General features: G+C 40.1%; 1 protein-coding gene and 1 pseudogene across 1 annotated transcript in view; one reads left to right on the top strand and one right to left on the bottom strand.

The window, feature by feature from the left end:
• The window catches only part of PRORP (protein only RNase P catalytic subunit), a 138247-nt gene that overhangs the window by 26084 nt on the left and 94155 nt on the right, over positions 1–18008 (bottom strand). The window lies entirely within an intron of this gene.
• Positions 2267–2926, top strand: LOC113266128 (60S ribosomal protein L17-like; annotated as a pseudogene).

The following is an 18008-nucleotide window of genomic DNA, read 5'->3' as shown; positions in this document are numbered from 1 at the left end:
GTTCCCCTATGTCAGAACTATGTGACCTTGGGAAAATTACATTTCCTCTTTGGGCCTCTGTTTCATCATCGGTAGAATGGAGATATAAATTGGGTTATTATGAGGATTAATGTAGATGCATTCAGCTACAAAGCACATGGAAAAGTACTCAATAAGTACTAGCTATTATTAGACAGTACAGTCTGGATTAGTACATTGAGACCTCCCAAACCTCAATGTATCCACCCTGCCCCCCCAAAAAAAACAAAAGGAAAGAGAATCAAAACAGAAAAAAAGAAAAGAAAGAGATTCTTTTGGTATTATCACAGACTTGGGTGATTTTTGTGTTACTCTTTCTGCCAACACTTGATAAGGAGTAGAACATAAGTTTTCAGGTTAAGAAGACAAAAGGAATACATGCATCTAATTTTAATCCCATTTGAAATCCCAGTAAAACTATAATACAGAGCCTTCTAAAATGACAAACCCAAAGGAACTTGGAGAACAAGAAGGGAGATAACAGCAATAAAATTTGGGAGCTGGAAAGGAGACGGACAGGTACCTAACCTTGCAGATCCAAAAAACTCAGATTTGAAGAGGGGTAAGCTAAGAACCAACTTAATTTCTCAAAATACTCCAGAACTGAAAGCAAAGGAGGGATACTAAATGGAAGTCTACGTCCTCCCTCAGGAGAACTGGGTAAAAGCTGTTAAAGAAGCATCAGATTCCTAAATTTGCCCTCCCACCCCACATCCATATTGCTTCTGCTGGGGTGGGGGTCGGAAGTCTGAAGGTTCATTACCTGGATGTAAATCAAAGGATCTCTAGACTGGAGTACCAAGCACACTAGACAGTGTGCGTACCACACTGAAAATAGGGCTTACGTGAATATATGCATACTGAAATTAGAATGTAGAGAAACTCAGACCTGTTTCCTTCCTTGACTCTCAGAAACACTGGCAGCAGTAAGGCCTTTACCCTGCAGGCAAGAGACTGGAAACTCTCCTTTGGGGAATCTGACCAGGCAAAGAGAAAAACCCTAGAGATACTGATTGGGAATTCCCCAACAAATGGCCCACCCAGATCACCCTATGTGAAGTCAACAGTCAATAACCCCACCTACACACTCAGAACTTCTCTAATCAGCTCTTTAGATGATGTTTAATCATAAGCAGATGGCAAAGAATTATCACAGGGTGGAGAGCCTGTGAAATGGAAGAGTCTAAAACAAATAAGGAAAACAAACAAACAAAAGACTATAAAGGGAGAAGGCAAAAACCCTACAAAAACCTATCATTAAAATCCTATGAGATAATGGGGTGCCTGAGTGGCTCAGTTGGTTGAGTCTCTGACTCTTGATCTCAGGGTCATGAGATAGAGCCCCTTGTGAGGCTCCCCATTAAGCAGGGAGTCTGCTTGAGATCCCTCCGCCTCTCCCCCTGCACGTGTGTGTGCACGCGCTCTCTCTAAAAATAAATACATCTTTAAAAAAAAATCGTATGAGACCATGCATTCATTATGCTTTTATTTTTTTAAAGGAAGAAAATAAAGAAGGCTCTTAGGAATTAAAACATGGCTGCTACCATGAATTAAAAAAAAAAAAATCAACAGAAGGGTAGGAAGAGAACACTGAAAAGGCTTCCCAGAAAAGGAGCAAAGAGATAAAAAATAAATTTAGAGGACCAGCCTGGGAGATCTAAATCTGAATGAGAGAGAGAGAGAGAGAGAGAGGAAGGAAGGGAGGGAGGAAGAGAGGGAGGGAACAAACAGGGAAAAGAGGAGTCATCAATGACATAATCAAAGAACATTTCCTAAAACAGAAAGATAGTGGGTTTTTAGAATGAAATAGTCCATGGGAATCCTGGGTGGCTCAGTCGGTTAAACGTCTGCCTTCGGCTTGGGTCATAATCCCAGGGTTCTGGGATTGAGCACCACATCATCAGGCTCCCTGCTCAGTGGGGAGCCAGCGTCTCCCTCTCTTCTGCTCCTCCCCCCTGCTTGTGGATGCACACGCTCTCTCTCTTACTCTCTTCTCTTTCTCTCAAATAAATAAGTAAAATCTTATTTTTTTTAAAAAAGAATGAAATAGTCCATTGCATACCCAACTCAATGAATGGTAAACAGACCATATCAAGTCACACTACCATAAAGCTTAGAACACTGGAGACAAAAAGACAATTCCAAAAGCTTCCGGAAAGAGAAAAGCAGATCATATAGGAAAAAAATCAGGTGTCAGAACGTCTTCAGATTTCTGCTTTTCCCATAAGCAGCCTGAGGTGATCTCTGAAAATGGTTACTTGACCCAGAAAGCCCTACAAAATCATGCAAATCAAGAGGTTCAACTCTTCATGTTCACTTTAAGAACACATGTGAAACTGCGCAGGCCATCAAGGGTAAGCATATCCGAAAAGCCACCAAGTATCTGAAGGATGTCACTTTGCAGAAGCAATGTGTGCCATTCCGTCACGACAATGGTGGGGTTGGTAGGTGTGCCCAGGCCAACAGTGGGGCTGGATGTAGGGTCGATAGCCCAAAAAGAGTGCTGAATTTTTACTGCACATGCTTAAAAATACAGAGGGTAATGCTGAACTTAGGGGTTTAGATGTAGATTCTCTGGTCATTGAGCACATCCAGGTGAACAAATCCCCCAAGATGTGGCATTGAACTTACAGAGCTCATGGTCGGATTAACCCACACATGAGCTCTTGCTGCCACATCGAGATGCTCCTTACTGAAAAAGAGCAGACCGTCCCTAAGCTAGAAGAGAAGGCTGCACAGAAGACAAAGATATCCCAGAAGAAACAAAAAATTATGGCCCAGGAGTAAATTCTGCATAAAATAAATGCAAATAAAAGTAAAGAAAAATGTTTTCAGATTTCCAACACTGGAAACGAAGCACTGCTGTCAAAATTCTGCAAGAATATTATTTCTAACCTAGAGATCTATTTTCAGCCACTCTTTCATATATAAGAATAATATAAAGACACTTTCAGACATGGACGCATTCCAAAATTTTACCTCCCGCACACCTTTCCTAATGAAGCTCCTGGATAATCTTTTCCACTAGACACTAACCTGAGAAAGAGGAAGGCAGGAAATAGGAGAGAGGCAATGGGAAGTGCAGGAAGATGGTGAAGAGAGATTCCAGGATAATGGCTGTGTATTAGACTCAGAGGGCAATCAATCCAGATTGGAAAGTGACTCGAGAGATGGCCACACTGGGGACAGTCATCACCACGATCCCCACTGCCATCACATCATCATTTTCATTGGAGAACAGAATGCCTGCGTGAGTTGGCTGTCTTAACCACAGTCTGGAGTTACTACACTCCCACTCCATGACCTGCTGCCTCGATCACTGAAGACTTGCATTCTACTGAAAAGGCAAAAAATTTTTACTTTGATCTACTCCTAAAAGCTGGAGGAAAGCCACATGAGTTCAGAGGCAGTAAACAGCAGCCTGTAGTGTTTGACCATATTTCTGTCAAATGTTGTACAACTGATTCCAACTACAACTCTGCCAGATGTCTTCACTGTGGTAAAAACCTCTGTTTCCTAAGACCCGTGCATAACCTTGAACCCTTACTTCCCCCGAAGGGGCTCTTAGAAGCTCTCAGAGAAGCCATGAAGCAAAGATTCTGTTCACCTTCTCTGAGGAGCTGTCACCTAATTTCGACAATACTGCTCTGTCCTCACACACCTCGGGTCGAGCTTGCTACTCAGTTTTTCAAACCTAAACAAAGAAAAACAAGGAAATTATTTACACCACATTCAGTCTCTGGGCATGGGGGAAGAAGAGGTTAGCAGGAGGAAGAAAACTAAGTTAGGGCACATAGAGAGCTTCTTAACCTGACTGGTAGGTACAGGAGAGTTCGTTTTATTATTACTCAGTACACTATACATTTACATTTAAAGTGTTCTCTATGATATGTTACATACACACACACACACACACACACGCACAGAGGCTTTGTAATGTGAATCATATGAAGGTCCCAGTATTCTACCATTTTTGAGGTGTAAAAGAGCAACCTCACATGTTTAAAACTAACAGTTCAGGGGACGCCTGGGTGACTCAGTCTGTTAAGTGTCCGACTCTTGGTTTCAGCTCTGGTCATTGTGGCCCTGGGATCAAGCCCCACGTCGGGCTCTGGCTCAGTGTGGAATCTGCTTCAGATTCTTTCTCCCTTCCCCTCCGCCCCTCCCTGATCACATGTATGCATACTCTCTCACTCTCTCAGACAAATACATACATGCACGCATACATACTACATACATACAATCTTAACAAAACAAAACAACTAACAGTTCGGGCTCAGCAATGTACCTGTGCCCTTGAGGCAAGTCAAGAGCCAAAGTGTCCCCATTTGCAAAATGCAGAGTGAAAAAATAAAACAACAGAAAATTTCTTTGATGTAATGAAATGGACTCTCCTAACTGCATAACTCTCATATTGTGTATGCCCAATACAATAATTCCTGTCCTCTAAAAAGTTAAAATGTAACACTAATGGGGAAATTCCTTTGTGTTTCCCAGAGAAGAGATCCAGCAAATATTATATTCGCATAACTATAGTTTAATATAACGTAACAACGAGAACTTAGGAACAGTTTTTAGAAATCCCCAAACCCTCACATTTCCCTCACTTCTGCTTTTCTTAGCAGAAATGGGGGCACAGAAACTGGAAATGACAGGAAGCAATAGTGGGGATGTGATTTGAGGGAGAGATGTGAGAGGAGGAATTAGATATAAAATGAGACGAGTGTGCTCACTATTCTCTTATCAAGGCAGAAAAATGGGTGGACTGTGTTGGTTCTTGGTAGAAGAGCTATCCTGAGGCTCCTTTTCCAAGTACATAGATTAAAAATTCATGTAAACTTTAAAAAGAAGAATCTTCTACCTTTCTCCCTTAAGCTATAATTTACTGGGCAATTCTGATGGGTCAGAAGCACTTAAAATGTCTTTATAGACATCATCGTTTCATCCTCACAGGTGTCCTATGATTTTGGTACCGTTATTACCACCCTGCTCCTGATGCCCTTTGACAAATGAGTTAACAGAAGCTCAGTAAGGTTAAGGAAACGGCTCACAGTCACGGGCCAGTAAACAGCAGAGCCAGATTTCAAACCGACGTTAATTCTAACCCTAAACCCATTCTCTGAATCAGTAACCCTCATACTAAATACCTCTTGATTCTAACTCCTTTCTTTTCAAAATGTTCCCTTTCTAATCCTGCCCCTTACTCTATAGCTAACTGTGATTATAATTTTTCCAGTAGCATCTACTGTTCCCTCCTTCCTGAGTGAGTTGTGGGAAATCCCTAGGTACTTTTTTTTTTTTTAAAGATTTTATTTTATTTATTTGAGATAGAGAGAGAGTACATACACAAACTGGGGGAGAGGCAGAGAAGCAGGCTCTCCACTGAGCAGGGAGCCCGATGTGGGACTTGATCCCAGGACCCTGGGAATTATGACCTGAGCCGAAGGAGGACGCTTAACAGACTGACCCACCTAGGCGCTCCTACACTAACTTTTAAGATAAAACAAATAAGACTCCAAAGATATTTTCTACTTGCAGCAGGGTCATCTACTCCAACCCCTGGGTATAGGAGCTTTCTCCTCTGCAAGTAGTGTAAGGAGTGACCACTGATTGTAAAGTAAGTCAGCTAAGAAGAGCACTCTGCCCGGCCCGGGAACAGAGCCATAACATGGAACATGACTCTAATCTGACATTCAAAGACACTTACAAAACTTTGTACTTGGAAATACATGTATTTTTTAAAAATGCAAATTTTAGAGCAAAATATTTAATGATGGCATTTTTTGTGAAAAATAATTAAGTGTGTATGTGTGAAAACAGTCCTGAAAGACACACACTTAACTCTTATCAGTGGTTTCCTCTGGGGAGCAGGACTGAAGAACTTTCAATTTCTATCATTTGATATTATTTGACTTTTTCCCCAGTGATGTATACTACCTTTATAAAAGATGAAAAACATTTAAAGGTTAAAAAACAGCAACAAGGGGCGCCTGGGGCACAGTGGTTAAGCGTCTGCCTTCGGCTCAGGGCGTGATCCCGGCGTTATGGGATCGAGCCCCACATCAGGCTCTTCCGCTATAAGCCTGCTTCTTTCTCTCCCACTCCCCCTGCTTGTTGTGTTCCCTCTCTCGCTGGCTGTCTGTATCTCTGTCGAATAAATAAATAAAATCTTAAAAAAAAAAAAAACAGCAACAAGAAGGTGCGGGACATGGGTGAAGTTTGTCAAAAGGTATAAACTTGCAGCTATCAGGTCAATAAGCTCTGGGGATGTAACGTACAGCATGGCGACCACAGTTAACAATACCGTATTATATCTTTGAAAGTTGCTAGGAAAGTAGATCTTAAAAGTTCTCATCACAAGAAAAAAATATATCTATGTGAGGTGATACATATGTTATGGTAATCATTTCACTATGTACATGTCAAATATATACATATCAATCATTATGCTGCACACCTCAAACTTACACAATGTTGTATGTCAATTATATCTCAAAAAAACTAAGAGGGAAAAACAGCAACAATAGCACACAAAGTAATCCCAAAAATTAAAGATAGAAAAGGATTCCTAGAATTCTTCCAAGTCAGTAACCCTCTGAATGATTGAGCCTAATGGTCAATCTGAAAGTCAGCAGATTTCAGAGTCGGTTCTGCCTGAGTTTATTTAATTCAATTCAACAAATACGGTGTCCATATTTGTGGAGGGTACTACTTAAATGCTGGGATATTTAGAACTTTATATATCAGTAAGATTCACTTCTTTTCTCCCAAGAGTTCATTCCATAGCAGGGAGACAGACATGTAAATAAATCACTGTAATATATATGATTTTAATGCAATATAACTAATATAGAAACTTACCAAATGAGTGTAACTGTTCTCCTCCAGGTACTGTCTTAAGCACAGATGGACAAGAGGGTGAGTAAGACATGGGCCCTACCCTCAAGGAGCTCAGAGCTCAGTGGGAATAAATACGAGGTGTTGGTAGACTCTCTATAAGAGAGGGAGAAAAGAGGGGCCTCTGGAAAGTTCTGAAAGTTAAAAAGCAACTCCCCAGAAAGATGAGGGAGGGGTGGGGGAGAGCATTCTAGATGAAAGAATCGGAAATGCAAAGGCACAGATGCATGAAACAGCATGGTATGTTTAGGGCAAGACAGGAATTTTTAGGACTGGTGGGGTGTACAGTGCAGGGCAGGCGGAAGGAGGTGCTGAGAGGGTGAGCGGCCAAGACGTATGCAGAGGTCAAATAATTAAGACTGTGCACTGCACAGTACCTTGGGTTTATGCGATGACAAGCCTCTGAAGGACTGTCATACAGAGCAATGACACTTTCAGAAGTCCATTTCAGAAAGAGCATTCTCCCTGAGCTTCAGAAGGTAGGGAGAGCAGTTACCAGACTTCGGCAGCAGTGAGAGATGAAGAGAGTCTAAGATAGGACAAGGCAGACGATAGCAGTACTGCCCAGGTGAAATGGAACCTGAGCCACAAATCAAAGTTTGGTAGCAACATTAAAAACAAAAAGAAACACATAAAATAAATATTAATAATGTTTTTTCCTTAACCCGCTATATCAAAAATATTATTTCAATATGAAATTAATATAAACATCATTAACAAAATAGTTTCTAACCCTTTTTTATACGAAGTCTTCAAAATCGGGTGTGTATTTCACACTCCTAGCACTTCTCAATTCGGTGAGCCACCATGCAGGTGCTCAACAGCCCCACTGGCTGGTGGCTACCATCTTAGTGCAGGACTGGAGGGATTAATTTAGGAGGAGATATTGGCAGGATCTGTTAACTTAGTGGAGAACGAAAAGGTAGAAAAACCTGGAATTGCTGGCTTGGGTAACTGGCTGGAGAGTGGTATCAGCAAACCAAATAGAGGATACAGAAAGAAGACTAATGAGAGGGGGGGGCGAGACAGAACATTTGGTTTTAGGGTGTTAACTCAGCAATGAAGTTACGTGCCCAAGGGGAGCTCGCTAGTACAAACAGAGCCAGAATTCTGATCCGGACCTCTCTGATGCCAAATCTTTTCTAAAGATTCCTCTGAGGGGGTATTTGACAAAAGGAAGGATGAGGCATGGGAGGTCAAAGACTTCCTTTGTTTTCATTCAATATGAAATACCTTCACACTGACATGTGCCAAAAAACAAACCAAAAAGATAAAAATAAAAAACCCCAAGTATGTGAGGCTGTACATTCCATCTCCAAATTAATAATTTCTTGCATAATAGTGCAGCCATAAAAAAACAGTGCAGCCATCATTTTCAATATTTTCGAAGATAGCAAGAGATTCTTTTAAATGTTCACAGTTTTAAAAATCTAATGTAAAAAATATACTTTCCAAGGTACTATACCCTACTTTGTAAATACATACACCTAGCCTAGAAGTGGGACTTTAAAATTTCATCAAAATTATGTTCATACTGTAGGTGAAGATATTAATTTTTAAGAATAATCTAATAGTCAGAAAAGTAGTAAGACCTTCTGATATGCTAAAACTCAAAAAGAGGGGATCCAGTCTGATTCTATATGCTAATTTAAAGATGATTACTTGAACTAAATTTTGTTTTTCCCTCTAATAGCTGCATATGCCTCGGAATACAGCATCAGAAAAAGGATACTTCGCAATGTAGGTGGCATCACAGCTGTCCTTGAGATTATTTGCTGTCTCAAAACACAATTGGTTACCTTAGAAATGACTATGATCACACACACACACCCCCAAAGGTATCTATGAATGGGAATAAGCAAACAAACAATCTGTTTTCAAAGGCATGATTTTCCAAAACAGAAACAGATAAACTGAGAAAACTCACCTGGGTAGGTTATAAAACAAAGAAAAGAATGGCTTAAAAGTTGACCACTATCCAGCAAGTAGTAGACACAGTATTTTTAAAGGATGACAAAATTAGAACATGTGTGTACAGAATGCTAGGAAATAGTCTGAGTGGTAACACTGGTGACAGTGAAATGATTTATAAACCACCAACTCTATGCCAGTCTGTACAACGTTCCTATCAAGCACTCTGTTTCAAAAACTTTTCTGATCTTTTCAATAGAGAACAGAGCAGAGGGCCCTTGGTTTTCCACAATTAGACAAGGCAGGACAATGAAAGGGAAACCTGTTTCAATGTGACATGCCACTGAGTTGACATGGCAATAGTTTGGCTTCATTTACTTACTGCTATTAGGCAATCTATGAAATGCAGAATAAATACCTCGCCTAGTACCTGTCACCTGCCGAAAGGAACAAGAATCCTGCTTGTAAGATGTAGACTGGGCAGGCATCTAATTCTAGAAAATCCTGCAGCTGGGAGTTATCACAAGAAAGTCATTTTATCAACTGTCTTAGTCAGCTTGGGCTGCCATAACAGAAGATCATAGACTGGGGGGCTTAAACAACAGAAACTCATTTCTCACAGTTCTGGAGGCCGGGAAGTCTGAGATCAGGGTGCCGGGGTGGTCAGGTTCTGGTAATGGCTTTCTTCCTAGCGTGCAGACAGCCGCCTTTTCACTGTGCCCTTGGCATGGCAGAGAGAGAACTCTGTCTCTTCCTCTTCTCACAAGCACACTCATCTCACCATGAGGAGCCCCCCCCGCCCATGACTTCATCTAAACCTAAACATTGGTGGTTAGGGCTTCGCATGTGAGTTTGGCAGGGGTACACAGTTCGGTCCATAGCATGAATCAGACCGTCTGTTCTTGTTCTTCATCCACTCACTGTCTGATCTAACCAACTCAAATACGCTGCCAAGCTGGCATTCAAATGTTGAGAATGTGATCATGTGCTTTGAAAAAGCATTGTTTGTTTTCAGGGAAGCGGAACGTGTCTGAAAAGAGCACAGGCTGTGGACTCAGTGTGGTACTAGAGAGCTGAGTGACTCTGGGCAAGTCACTCAGCTTGAGCCACTTTCCTCACATGTAAAATGACAAAAATACAACTACTTACTCCAAAAAAACATGTGAGGATAAAGTCAGGACTCAGGAAGCTTTAAGAGACTACATATTGTTATTGTTAGGCTATGAAAGCACAAAAATGTCGTACACTGACACATTGCTTTGACAGACCCTAAAAGATTAAGATGTTAAGAGAATTAAGTTTTCAGGAAAATAGAGTGGACATATATTTTCAAAGATCCTTTACTTTAACTCCTTGATTTAAACACATCCATTCTTCTTTCTTAGTTCTACTGTCACTTTAGTTCAAGATGCCATTAGGTCTCCTGGTAGGTCTTGCAACCAGGTTTCTCATGGACTATTGCCAGGTTACTTTTCCTGCAACATGGCTTTCTTCTTATTGTTTTCCAATGCATTGCACTTTCTGGGATTCATCCCAATTTCTGGGATTGGTAGGCTATCCTAACCTGGAGGTGTGAACAAATCCAGAACTACCTGGTGAGGGGAGGGCTAGATATGCAGGTTTAGAAATGACAACACAGAAAAACACACACAACACAAAAGTGTAGCATTAGCGGAAAGATCACGAGATCACGGACTTTGGAGTCAGACTGGCATTTGAATTCTGGATCTGTTACTTGTATCTATTTATTCTAGGAAATGATTTCATTGCACCTCAGTTTATAAAATGGAACTTTAATTGCTTACTTCATAGGGTTGCTTAAGCACAGTATCTACCTTCATTAGTGGGTATGTCTTAGTTTCTGTCCCTTCATATAAAACAGACAGAAAAATAAGACATTAATAAGAATAAAACGGTTATGTGCATTGTATAGAGTTTTGTTTGTTCCACTTAATAAGCAGGTATTATATCTAAATTTCAAGAAGATAGAAAGGCTACATTGGAAAGGGGAACAACTTAACACAGTTCATATCTGTTCCCCAAATAAATCTTTTGACATACTCAGATATCTCCCTGGTCAAACATTAACGTAAATCTACAGTTAAACTGTAAATTAAGTTTGAGAGTTACATGGTCATTTCTGTCTGTAGAATAGGATGAATTTGAAAGAAGCAAAACTGGAGGTGAGAAACCGGTTAGGAGGATATGGTAGATATGTAAGCAGATGCTAATAAGGATCTGATGAGAAGGCTACGGAATAGAGGGAAGGAAGAGAACCGATTTGAGAAATAATGAGAAAGTAAAATTGGCAAGACTTGGTGAATGACTGGATTTGAGGGTTACGGAGAGGGAGAAATCACAGATCACCACCAGGTTTCTAGGTTGGTTGGCAGAAGAACGGTGGTTATCATCTGTAGGAGTAGAGGTTCAGTTTTGGACATATGTAGTTCAAAGTACTTGTCTAGAGTAGAGATGTAGATTTGGAACTTGACAGCACACAAACTAGATGAGATCAACCACGGTGGAGCCTGAGACAGAGCTTCAGGGAGCATCAACATTGAAGGGGGAAGAGGAGCTCAAAAAGAAGAGATGACAAGGAATGGTTGGAGTACAGGAGAAGGAGAAGAGTATGGACTCACAGAATTCACAGTTTCAAGAAGAGAAAAAATAAGGTACCAAATATAAGAGAAAAGGTCTAAATGTTTACATCTCCCCGCTAATTTCCATGTTGAAATCTAACCCCTCATGTGATGTTATTTGGAGATGGGGTCTTTGGGAGGTGATTAGGTTAAAGGGCAGATCCTTCCTGAATGGGATTAGTACCCTTATAAAAGAGGCCAGAGAGATCTCCCTTGGACACAGTGAAAAGATGGTTATCTATGAACAGTCAGGCCCTCTCCAGACACTGAATTTTCAATGACATGAACTTGACTTCCCAGCATCCAGAACTGTGAGAAATAAATGTTTGCTATTTATAAGTTACCCAGTTTATGGTGTTTTTGTTAGCAAATCAAACAGACTAATACAAGGACTAAAATATGTTCACTAGAATCAACAATTAGGAAATGACTGATGGCCTTAGTGGGATCAGTTTCAATGCAGTGATGGGGGCTAAGCCATCCCTTTGGGGTTAGGGAGTAAATGGGTAGCAAGAAAGAAATTGTACAGTATTCTGAGAAGTTTAGATGAGGAAGAAGGAAGCTAGAGCAAGCTAGCTGTCTACAAGTTACTGATTAAAGCAACAGAGATCCAGGGGCGCCCGGGTGGCTCAGTCAGTTAAGCATCTGACTCCTGATTTCTGCTCAGGTCATGATCTCAAGATCCTGGGATCGAGCCCCTCATCAGGCTCCATGCTCAGTGGAGAGTATGCTTGAGGATTCTTTCTTCCACTCCCTCTGCCCCTCCCTCTGCTCGTGTTCTCTCTCTCAAATAAATAAATAAATCTTAAAAAAAAAAATGGATATCCAAAGAATCAAAAAAGCATGACACAAAGAGCCCAGAGTAGTATTTCAAGAAAGAGGGGATAAATAGATCTGTTACAGAAGAAAGAACATGGATTTTGGAAGGAAGCGTGTCTAATCCTGTGACTTTACCACCTCCTAGCTATGAGACAAGTTACTTAACCCTTTCTGAGCTGGAGTCTCCTCATCCTTAAGAAAGAAATACTACTACCTGTAGAACTGTTGTGAAAATAAATGAGACGCTGCCTATAAAGTGCCTCACACGGGCACCTTCTGCTTGCTCCACAAAACACACGCAACAAACAGCAGCTCCCATTTCCCCACAGAAGTCACTGGTAACACTGAAGAGTGTCAGTTGAATCAAGCAGTGAAGATGATGGTTCGTTGCCCCAGGTTAAGGCATTCAGTTATGAAATATTAAAAACAGGGAACAAGAATTGAAAGAGGAAAAGGCTCTGAGAGAGTTAACCTTTTCTGAAGTCTAAAAAGGATGAAGCAAGTAAAGTGCCAAGAGGGAAGTGAGGCCAGGGGAGCCCTCACGTCTTATATGTGATTAGCATATGGCCCCAAATTATTTGAGATAGAGATCCCCCATTGGTCTTTAAAGGATGCAATTTGCAACAGAGTTGGGAGCTGTAGGAGGCTGGACGGGGAAAAGATCACAGGACAAATGAGCCACCTCATGGAGGAAGTTCTGATGGAGCTGATGCCTGACACTGTTGATCATTTCAGCAAAGATCTAGGAAACAAAATATTTAGGAAAATTAGTTTCCAAAGCAGATTTGAATTCAAGCATCCTTGGGCCTGTTAATGAATGAGAAGCACACAGCTAGGGAATTTATGGGTAGAAAACATTCCTTAATTGCATAATCTCTTAACCTTTCCATCTGATTCTAACTATAATAGATGTGCAAACAAACATACTTCTCAATTTTTCCAACCCTACATGCACAAAGAATTACTCTCTTCAAACTCACATTTCATTCTAATAATGAGTCCTGACAAGATAGCTTTCTTAGATAAATTAAAAGTTATTTCATGGGGCGCCTGAGTGGCTCGGTTAGGTGAGCGGCTGCCTTCTGCTCAGGTCATGATCTCAGGGTCCTAAGACTGAGCTTTGCATCAGGCTCCCCGCACAGTGGGAAATCTGCTTCTCCCTCTCCTGCTGCTGCTCCCCCTGCTTGTGCTTTCTCGCTCGTGCTCTCTCCCTCAAATAAAATCTTAAAAAAAAAAAGATAAATTCAAAGTTATTTCAGGGGGGGGGGCATGTGTGTGAAATTATCAATAAGTATTTTCAGCTTCATATGTTGATTACAAGGAAAACCAAGCTTTAAAGAATTTAGAACTGTGCAGAGTCACAAGGCAAGATAATGGTACAATGGAATTCAATGCTATTTTTTTTTCCCCAAATCTCTCTTCCAAATAAATACAAGAAATGCAATCTGCCTTCAAAATACAGGGCACAGACTTCTTACCAACTGCACATTTACTGACCACAAATCAAGGTGGAAGAATCACTGCATAGGAAAAAAAAAAAAAAAGAAAAAGAAAAAAATGATGCTGTGATGACTGAAAGGGAAAAGAAAACTAGGAAAAACTTCCCATGTTTTGCTGTATAGAAAGACAGGAAGGAAAGAAGGAAGGAAGGAAGGAAGGAAGGAAGGAAGGAAGGAAGGAAGGAAGGAAGGAAGAAAAGAAGGAAAAGAAAGAAAAGGAAAGGAAAAGAAAGAAGGAAGGAAGGAAAGAAAGAAAAGGAAAGGAAAGGAAAGAAGGAAGGAAGGAAAGAAAGAAAAGAAAAGAGAAAAAAGAAAAGGAAAGAAAAGGGAAAGGAAAGGAAAGGAGGAAGGAAAGAAGGGAGGAAGGAAAAAAGGGAAGGAGAGAAGGAAGGAGGGAAGAAGAGGAAGAAAAGGAAGAAAGAAAGAAAACAGAGAATTCCTTAAAGGCAAAGAAAAAAAAAATCCTCCAATTACTACTGAAGGTAAAGAAAGAAGCTGTCAGTGAATTTTAGAGCAACTTAACACAGGTAGTCTGAGAAAGACAAAGGTTGGTTTCTCCACAAAATCTTCCGCCCCTGGAGATGACTGCATGCTTTCCTTAAAGGAAAGGGTTGCTCCCTGCAACGATGGAACATGGCAACGGACTTTATTATAGGAAATTAATTTTGACAAACATCCGAATTAAGCTTAGTAGACAAGACCACCATGTGGAGTTGAGCTGGCTGTGCACTGCACAACTCTAGGGCAACATTCGCAGACTAAAATGCGAGAGGCACTTGTGGAGTTACGCACGGCAGCAGCCCTGATGGCAGGTAGTATTAAAACAATTTCAGCTCTAAGAGGGCAGGGAATTTTTTCGGATTCATTCACAGTATCCTTGGCACAAAGAACAGGGCCTGGTGCTTCTGATGATCAATTAAAATGTGCTGCATCAGTGAATGCACTAATGACCGAACGAAAAAGGGAAAACGGAAGTTTGAGAGCAGAGGGGAAGTATATGTTAGAGCAGGATTCCTTACAACTGGAAGAAACTAACCAAGTAAAAAATCCAGAACCTTGGAATGTAATTCCTACCGGTTACAAAGGAGGAGAAAGAAGGGAGGACAAAACCAGTTTTGAACTGTCTCGCCAAGTTTTATTTTGCTCTCGCATGGACTTATTAAGGGTCAAGCAAAAGTTATATAATAAAGGAGGGTGGTAAGACCATGTTAGCATAGATGGGAGATTTTCTTCTTAGTTTACAGGCTAAGTATGTCAAGAAAAGTTCACTCAATTGCTTTTTTCTATCAAAAGTATCAAAAGCATATGTATATAACCATACAAGGAGGTGGAAGTCAGAAGAAAAGAGGCTTTTCACTATAATATGAACACCCTAAATAAATTCTTGAACATATAATCAAGTAATAGAAACCTGCAGAAGTAATCTCTAAATTGTTATATGCTACCATAGTGTTAGCTATTTTTATTATCCAAGTAATAGAAACAGAGTTCATAAAGATTAACCAATTAATGTCTACTGACCACATTCTGAACTTTAGCATATATGCATGTATATATAAGTTAACACATTATTCCTTGTGTATACTTGATTTTCATTCTATTTATCAGGTTTCAATAAGACCTAAAGTTCTGTTTCCTTAAAACCCTCAACATCATCTTTACATGATCCCATAAATATATATAGAATTTCTAAGAACATGGGCTATAGCTATTTCTGCGGAGTTTCTTTTTTCTTTTTTTAATTTATTTATTTTGAGAGAGAGAGAGCATGTGCACATGGGCGAGGGGCAGAGGGAAAGGGAGAGAGACTCTGGAGCAGACTCCCCACTGAGCAGGGAGCCTGATGGGGGGGGAGGGGCTTGATCTCATGGTCCTGAGATCATGACCTGAGCTGAAACCAAGAGTCACAGGCTCAACCGACTGAGCCACCCAGGCGCCCCACTATGGAGTTGCTTTACACATTCAGAGCATTTTTTAAAAATTTCAGCTACAAAAATTTATTTCAAGAGAGCTGATGCCTCTATATGTCCTATCATGATTCCTCTGATGACATATCACAAACACTTCTTCTCACCAAGGAAATCTGCTAAAGTTGCTCTACATTCTGAGCAATACGGAGGTACTTACTGACCCATATTTTTTTCTGTTCACAATCTGTTTTCTGCCATGGGTTTTGGCACACACCAACTGTAACTTCCATTAAAACAACAAAACCAAACAAAACAAAAACACATAGCTCTTCTCTGTATAAAAAAATCTATAGTTGGCTTCTCTGGGAGGAACTACTCCTACTCACAGCCACCTGATGTTTATCAGGATATACCAGTTGAGAGCTGTGAAAAATAAAGAGTGGGAAGTTCCCTGTAACCAAAACAAAAAAATGTTATAGATACTTACATGATCCTTAGCAATACTTGTCTCCACTGTATGTTTAGGAGTCTAGTAAGTTATAGAACCCACCAGATAAAGGACAACTGGTATATATTCTCTTCATGTGATGTGATGTACCAAGTCAATGAACCTTTATTTTTGTATGGGTAACAAATCCACATGGTTCAAAATCCAAAGGAAACCAAAGGGTATTCATTGAAAAGTGTCCCTCCCACCCTATCCTCTAGCCACCTAGCTCCTCTCCCCAGTGGCGACTAGTATTCCCTGCTTCTTGGGTAGCCTTCTCAAGAGACATGAACAAGCAAGTGTACGTGTAGGTCTTCTTTCCCCTTCTTTGCACAATTGGTGGCATAATGTATACCACTTCTAGGCAGACTCTTAAGCGCTTTTCCCACAATGCCCACTATCCCACAAGGATAGGGAACAGGCTTCTTCTTGCATGTTGTTGTTGTTGTTGTTGTTTTGACTGAAGAGCAACTTCCTCAAGTGCTGTGTTGTGAAGGAGTTTGAGGCCAGCAGGCTTAGAAAGTATGTTGTGAATGTTTTGTAATATCTGCTACAGCCATCTATTCCTGTTCTGCGCCTTACTTTATCTTCTACGTGCTGCTATTGTAAGAATTACCACACTTTATAATGCTTGGGGAGGGGTGTCTGAAGGTAGGTACCATGCTCTTTTATATATGTAATGTAAGGTCCCTACCCAGCCCAGGTCCTAGCAAGTAACAGCATTTAATTATTTATTTAGTAAATTATTAGTATATTATTAGTAAATATTAGTATATTATTTGCAAATATTTATTTACTGAGTGAATCCCACAGCAAAATTCCCAATGTTTAGGGAGAATGAGAGAGCTTTTCATATTCATGAGTGAGCCACTTCCCTCCATGCAAAGATAGACTTGATCAACCCTGGAATTGTATATGTAGAATGATGGTGTATTTGAAACATACATGACAGTGTTTTCCCTGTGTCCCTCTCAGAATTTACAGCAAGACCATCTGGCACTCAACCTGCTTGAGAAAAAAATACTTCTACAGAACTTCACATAGGATCCTATGTGCATAATCACCTGGTTTCCAATCACTGCCACCTAAAGAGAAAATGGTTGTATAACATGTGATTTCTGAAACAAAGGTGAGATGGGGAAGGAGGTCAGGTGATGGTGAAATAAAACTGAACGGAAACATCATGAGTGAAAAAGAAAGCTTATGATTATTTTTTAAAAAATCCAGTGAGCGAGAAAAATTAACTAAGAACATTTCAACTGAACCTTACTCATTTAAGACTCTATCTGCTAATCATTCTCAAACTTCCATTTTCCATAGAAGTATTGCCATCTACAGTCATGTAGGAATCATGGTATTTTTCAGGGGGGAAATAACTGAAATGAAAAGCCTGGCACACTACAGGCTAACGTCTTCATGCCCTTTAAATACATGCACTTATCAAAGTTACACGGTACGTTTTCTCTTTATCACATATTTGAAAAGGTAATAATACTTAATGAGCTGGTTATTATCTTTTAAAAATTAATACTGTAAAGCTAGAGCTTATGATTTCAAGTCTTTATATTATGTAACTATTAATAATGAAGAAAAAATAATTTATAATTTTGAACTAGAATTTTAAGAAATATTTTTAATATGCCCAAATTTTTATCTATTTCATTTTGCTGTAAGATACAAATTGGGACTTTCCAAGGAGAAGTAAAGAGAGTCCCTTTTTTTTTTTTGAAGTGAAAAGAATCTCTTAGTTTTGGTGGGATTTCTCTTTACTGACCTCTGGGTTAACCTAGACACAGAATGGAAAAAGAGGAAGATCATCAAAAGTGAA

The sequence above is a fragment of the Ursus arctos genome, unplaced genomic scaffold (assembly GCF_023065955.2).
Source record: "Ursus arctos isolate Adak ecotype North America unplaced genomic scaffold, UrsArc2.0 scaffold_37, whole genome shotgun sequence".
Classification (NCBI taxonomy): domain Eukaryota; kingdom Metazoa; phylum Chordata; class Mammalia; order Carnivora; family Ursidae; genus Ursus; species Ursus arctos.
The sequence above is the reverse complement of the archived record's forward strand: the minus strand, read 5'-3'. Positions and strand labels throughout refer to the sequence as shown.